The 7,331-nt window shown below is 37.4% G+C and overlaps 1 protein-coding gene across 12 annotated transcripts in view; it reads right to left on the bottom strand.

Annotated features, from left to right (window-relative positions):
* Window positions 1-7,331, bottom strand: part of ptprt (protein tyrosine phosphatase receptor type T) — a 304,805-nt gene that overhangs the window by 46,984 nt on the left and 250,490 nt on the right. The gene's annotated exons all lie outside the window — the stretch shown is intronic.

Below are 7,331 nucleotides of genomic sequence, written 5' to 3'. Positions count from 1 at the left end.
TAACCCGGCTACTGATGGGCAAAGGCGGGGTTCACCCTGGACAGGTCGCCAGTCTGTCTCAGGGCCTCAATCACACACACATTAACTCTCACATTCACACTAGGGGCAAGTTAGAGTCACCAATTCACCTATGAAGCATGTTTTTGGACGGTGGGAGGAAGCCGGAGTCCCCGGTGAAAACCCACGCATGCACGGGGAGAACATGCAAACTCCACACAGAAAGGTCCCAGCCGGGAGTCGAACCGGGGCCTTCTCGCTGTGAGGCGAGAGCGCTAACCACTGCACCACCGTGCAGCCCTGTTTTAATAGTCATTCAAAGAAATGAACAACAGACGTTTTTTTGAGATTTCATGGAAGCTTCCATTTTGAAATGAGCAGAAAAAGCCCTCCTACTGTCCCTAGTGGAGTGATGATGAACTACAGGCAGATAACATGGATCGTGTTATCTACAATGGGGTTTCAAGGAAAGTTCTGATTATGGTAATGAGATAAGGATTCCAGAAATGCATCAAACATAATATGTATGGTAACATAGAGTTAGGAGATATCCAATGACCGAAGAGATGCAACAGGGATGCTTGAGGACAAAAAAAAGGCAACATCTCTATTTAGTTTTGAGGGATAAAGTAACACAGTTTCCTTCTATCAGCTCAAATTTTCAAATTTTTTGGATGTGAGTTTATTTCTATGAACAGAAGTGCAATAAGAAACTCTGGATGTGTCATAAATTGAAAAACTTTTTATTATTATTATCATTATTTTGGCTTGAGACGTTCTTTACAAGCCTTTTGATGGTCAAAAATTCAACGATATTGAAAAATATTTGTATTTTGCACAAACAGTTTTGTTTTTTTAAAAAGTCCAAGGAGTAGAAGCTGACTTTTATCTCAGCTTCTTCAGTCTAAATAGAAAACTAACTTTATGTGTGAAAGAAAGGAAAAGGTCTGGAATGCAGATACATGAAAGGTTGTGAGTACTTTTTTGCTGCCTTTGTCTTTTTTACACATAATCAAATAGTTCATTGTTGCAAAATACATTTTTTTATTTAAAAAAATGGGCTGCGGTATATTGCAGTGGTTAGCACCCTCGCCTCACAGCAATCCAAGCTGGGGCCTTTCTATGTGAAGTCTGCGTGAAGGCATTGGATCTTCCTCACAAAGTCAAAAAAAAAAAAAGATTTGTAGATTCAGGTGGTCTTTATATATACATATATATATATATATATAAAATTGAACTAAGAAAAGTAAGACAAGGAGATTAAAGTAAATTGGAACTCTGATAAAATCAAGTAACGCTGACACAAATGTGTGATTTGGTGTCTTTTTCAGAGTGTGTGTCAGACTGCACTGGTACAAGGAAAGGTGAAAATTATTAACAAAAAGAAAGGACATTAGATTGCATTGCTTGTTGACAGCAGATGACATCATTCAAAATAAACTTCTGTGAAAGACCAAATCCGCAGCTCAGTTACCAACAATCATTGCCACAAAGGGAATTAGGCGCCTCCAAAAATAGACAAACCGATGAAGCTGAGATGTCATGAGAAAAAGCCCAGGAATTTAACATGAATTCCAGCATGGGTAGCTCAGGAAAGAGCTAACATGCTTTTCTCCTCTGGTCCTAGAAATGCACGGATCTCATCTGATGAGAGTAAAGTAACAGGCACAAAGGGGCCCGCATGTTTGTGAATGCTTCAAGATATTTTTTTAATATTTATGAAGGAATTTTTTTGAATAATTTTAAATCACCACAAAGGGAGCATGCTGCAGTGAGGAAGAAATAGTAATAAAAAAGGTTAGCATGAGATTTAACAACCCAACTATCTTTTCATCAATTTTAAAAGCATCTCCCATGGTCTTTAAAAATATAATAATGCCATTTTTAGCAAAAAAAAAATGTCGTTTTTAGGACATAGTTTCTGCAGAGCAGCAGTAGCTCATTAGAAATTTGACCAAAGTGGAACTGTTGGAGCAGAATTACCCTCCCCCTATTTCCCATCATCCCTTTGTTTACATTCTCTCTTGCTAGCTTACATCCCCTTACAACCCCAACCTAATATTAGCGGTGCACCAAAAATGACGAGCAATATTGGAGCTATCCAGCAGCATAGTTTAGAGAGAGATGCCAGCTCGGATGAGAAAAATTAAGACGTATATGGACCGAGTCGTGTAAAGTGGAGGTACTGGAATGGAGCGGGACAGGGAGCTTGTGGCTTACAGTTGTAGCTTTTTCCAACAGCATTTTTTTCTGTCAGCTCTTGATTTACAACAATTCCACTAAAGAAATACTCAGAAATGTAATTTTAGGGTTAATTTTCTTTGTATATGTCCTCCATCATCAGAAAAATGCCACAAGTGCTAAAAACAACAAAAAGGTGATTTTCATCAGAGGGTCTTTAAGAAGAGAATGGCAGGAAACATGTTAGAGAGGAGGAAGAAACAGAATTAAATAAGTTTGATAATAGAAAAGCTAAAAGTATAACAGTATTCAGGGACCAGATAACAAATAGGAAGGTAACAAATTCTGATTGTTAGAAAGGTTCACAACATATAACAGATTTGTGAAGCTAAAGAAAGCTAAGTGAGGACTAAAGAGAGCTGTAGAGAAGGACAGGCGTTGAGTGGAGGACAGGAGGCCGGAAGATTAACATTTACTCTGCGCGCTGAGGGGATTTGAAACGTGGCACCTAGCATTTGTGTTTGGCAGACAGCCGAAGTCAACTCCAATCGGCCCCTTCCACACCGCTAATGGAGAGAGGGGACGAGAGGTGGCAGAATTAGCAGTGCTTTGTGTGAGGAGAGTAGAAAGAGGAAGGTTACTGAGAAATCACTGATGGGACTCAGAGGGTTAGAACTTGGCTGTTGGTGTAAACCTCACAAAGCCAGACAACACATTTTTGGTCCCTTCTCTGGGATCTGCTGAGGCTTGCAGAGCATTTGCTAAAGTGGGAGGTTCTGTAAATACACGCAGAACACGTTTACTACTGATGTATTATGAGTTTCACTTATAAACACTAATATCATTAAAACTGTTTTTTAATCTGAGCCGGAAACATGAGGCCGTAAAACTTTCCTTACATTTCTCCTTAAAATTTTATGATCAAATGTAATTTTTTTCCCTAACTTTCAAGATTAAAATATTCCTACAAGAAAATATGACAACAATGTATTTGTTCTTAGGTTTGTTGGGTCTGGCTGATGGCATAATGACACCTAGGGTTATCATAGAAGAAAGGCCGCACTGATTATGTGATCAGTTAGGTCTTCAGGTTGAACCCACAGCTCCAATTGGACCGCCGGACTTTTTAAATTCAGATTATGTTTTTCTCTGTAACAGACAAAAGATCATCCTCTACATTCTGATCCAATCAGAAATGGCCCTGATGCTTTCACCGAAAACAAAAAAAAAAATCAGGCTGCTCTTTTAGAAAGAGATTCTTGCACATGACTGCTGGCAGCTTTACGTCACCAAATAAATCCTTCGCAGCAGATTAGCTTTGAAGAAAAGGTAAAACTCATTTCAACCCCTCAGAAAGAAAAACAGACACATAAACCTTTCACCCATTTTTAAAGTTTGCTCTGGAGCCCGTCACCCTCCTGTCTCACCACATTTCCATGTACTAATAAAGATGCTGCACAAAGTCGGTTCCCTGAGGGCCTTTTACAACACTTTTTTTTCAAGAAAATGGGTCTTTGTACAATCATACCATTCACTGTGAGCAAGATGGACAGTTTCCATTACTCGGCCCTTGTAATTAAAGGATTCGGACTAATAGCATATTTATCATAATTCCTGTTGGCTATCAGCTCTTTGACAGGCTATTTCATACAAGCTTTATGTTTCATTTTCAGGCCTTCGGGTCAGTGCAGGGTCTCTGCCGTGATATATCTTTGCATGTGTGTGCATACACACCAAGCAGCAGGCCGTGCATTTTGCGTTGAGGCCTTCATGGGTGTTATTTACCCTCCTATCTAGAGTGTTTTCATCAACATTAATCCCAGGCTCAAGAATCCACACAGGACTACAGTTGATCATAGACTAAAAGTGGAGGTGGTTCACCATTTCATCACCTGACTCACATAAGTCTTCACTTGCATAACTTAAGATTTATCTCACCATACTAAAATTTGGACAAAACAAACCCAACAACCAATAAAAACTCCAACTAGTATCACCTCAGCAGTTAAAAGGTAAATAAATAAATAGCAGACAACATAAACTCTCATAATTCACCTTGGTGTCTACTTGTGGTGCAGTGAGTGGGGTTAAAAAAATAAAAATAAAAGTCAAATATTTGTACTAACCAGTACAAATCTTTTTTAAAAGTAAATCCTTCTTTCTTAAGTATCATTTCTGTTAACATCAGAGGTTAATGCCGACAACTAGAGATGTAAAAGAAACATCGATCAAAAATCGATCAGGCACTGGAAGCAGCAGCAGTATCGATTAATGAAGTAAAAAATAAATATGTATCGAGATGATTGAGCAACTGCAGTATCGTTTGACAACCACACATATGAACAAAATTATGTGGGTTAAAAGGTATAAAATCATTCAAGAAGTTAATCAATTTCTGGCAAACTACAGTTTCTCTTTTTGTTTTTTCTTTTTCTACCGTCTGTCTTTTTATGTTTATGCGATGCAAACAAAACGACGTCCAATCATGAGCTTGCTACCTACAAGTCAATATCTGAATAAATGTATCTGTCAATGCCATGCATTATTATTTACAGCTTTAAATGCCATATGAAGAAATATCTAGACTTCAGCATTTTTGGTAAAAGAATCGGATTGTATCACCAAAAAGTTAATTGACTCCTTTATGTATCGATTTGTGGACAATTTTGAATTGTGTGAGAGGGAAAGATACACACCCCTACTGATAACTGTTTCTGTTAGTTTATTTTCTCTTTTTTATGCTAAGATAAGGTGTGAAACAGAAGCATTGGACATAATGACATAGACATATGGTGCAAAGTCTTTTCGCTGGCATTAGAGAATCTGATTGGCCATTGCAAGCGTATGCGTCTGCTGCTTACAGTGCATGGCAGCCTGTTTTGTTTTTTTTTTTAAATATAGACTCCAAACCACAACTACAGCTATTTAGAGTCCATTCGCTCGCTAAACCTAATACATATCATAGTGCTTTAACTCACATTGGAGAAAAATGAAGCTGTAGAATGTTAAAATCAAATTTAAAAAAAAAAAAAGTTTTGGAACATAAAACGTAGGGAGATGTGGGTACATTATCCATCTTTAAGCCCCCTTCAAAGTGTCGCTGCACTATCTCACAATGTATAGCTATCCCCCTGAGGGCATAAAAGTCCTGCTTTTTCTGGCCATTCTACCAGCAAAGTTAAAGAAAAAGGGGTTTATAGTCTCCTCTGATACCAGTAACAGAAACACAAAACCACAAACAATAGCCTGCACATTTATTTAGAGTTCAAATATGGCCAAATATCTAGACACAGTTCGTCATCTGCTCCGAGATATTTTAACAACTGTTTTTGCCCCCAATTCGTTGAGGTTATTTCAAAACAAAGGTAAAGACAGGTAGGTGAACACAGCGTATAATCACGAAATTAAGAGCATACACTTGATTTCCTTGGAGAAAGGCTTCTTGTAATTGTTTTTCAAGACACAAGTAAAGTATTAAAAAATATATGTTGGCGTGACTACTTGAGATAATGTGAGTGAATACTGCAAAGAAGTTCAAAACTTTAATATATGGCTAAATCACGTGTGAGCATTAGGGCTGCCACAAACGATTATTTCAATAGTCGACTAATCACCGATTATTTTTTCCGATTAGTCGACTAATCGGATCATGCACAAAGTTGATGTAAAACACAAATCTTAACCATCATTCACTTTAAACTAACTAAAAACTATATATATATATATATATATATATATATATATATATATTTTCATACTAGCATCATTATAGATGAAATGTAAGCTGAATTTGGCCGCAAAAGATGCTAGTGACGATAGTTGAAGATGCTGATAGCCATAATAGCCAACTAAAATATTAGTTAAAGGCCAAATTAGCCTAAAAAAAGCCTAAGTTAGCAAAGACAGCTAGCATGTAACTGAAATAAAAACTCCAAAATAGCCTAAAAAACCTTAATAAATGCCAAAATAGTCCAATAATCTAGCATAACACCATTATAACTTTCAACTTTACTACACTGACTCCATTTAATATAAAGTAACGACTAATCGACTATTAAATTAGTCGTCGACTATTTTAATAGTCGATTAGTCGTCGATTAGTCGACTAGTCGTGGCAGCCCTAGTGAGCATAGGACTGTATGTGATGTGTGTTGGGTTTTTTGTTTGTGCGTGTGTAAAAATGTAGGAGTAGTAACATGACACACCAACAAAACCCCAAACAACTTGCCTCTCTTGTTGATTCTTAACAGAGGCCTGGGCTCATTTGTTGAAAGTAACAAGCTTGCAACCACAAATCAACAGAACATCCAATCAGACATCATTGGTGCACAAAAACATGATTGCAAATGCTGGGTATAACACACACACACACACATTCACATGCAAATTCAAGCTAATGGCCAACGCACACACTGATCCAACATGCAGTACCTCACTCTGAATATCATTACTCCACTCTGGCTTTGCATCAAAATGAAGCTTCATTTTTGACAAAAGTCTCTGAAAGAAACAGAAGCTGCAGGCTTTGATCATTAGACATGACTGAAAAGAAATCCCTCCACAAACCGAGAGCTTCTTCTCTTCACAAGTTTGCTCACAAAAACTGAATTTTAAAATGTGAGTCATGGGAGACGAAGAATTCGGTGAGCAACACTAAAAAAGAAATCTTTTATCAACTTGAGAGGTAAAATATGATTGTCTTTGCCTTTCTAAGTTCTGATTTTTTTTTCATAAAAAATGCTTTTTGTTTACTGACAAATGTCAGACACCAGAACTGACATATGACAGAATGCAGCCCTTTTTTTATTTTTTAGCTTTTTTTTCTCCTCTAACAAAGAAGACTGTCTGTTTTGGACCCATATTTATTTATTTATTTTGGTAGAAAAGCACCAGCCAGAGTGAAACTCTGCTCTTCAGAGAGACTTTCCAAATGGGTAGTTTGGCACTTTGATGCTGTTAGGTTAGCATGTGTTCATTCCATCCTTTGTCCAAAAACAATTAGGCAGACAGGATCTTTGGCTGAAGCGAAGCGATATGGCTCACGTTTGACAGTGATTAAGACTCCATTAAAATCCCAGCACTAAAGAGTGAGAAAATGACTCATTTAGAAGACTCACAGTTTTTACAAAAAAAGAAAAAAAAAACCTTGTTCA

This window comes from Oryzias melastigma, linkage group LG5 (genome assembly GCF_002922805.2).
Source record: "Oryzias melastigma strain HK-1 linkage group LG5, ASM292280v2, whole genome shotgun sequence".
In the NCBI taxonomy this organism is placed as follows: domain Eukaryota; kingdom Metazoa; phylum Chordata; class Actinopteri; order Beloniformes; family Adrianichthyidae; genus Oryzias; species Oryzias melastigma.
The sequence above is the reverse complement of the archived record's forward strand: the minus strand, read 5'-3'. Positions and strand labels throughout refer to the sequence as shown.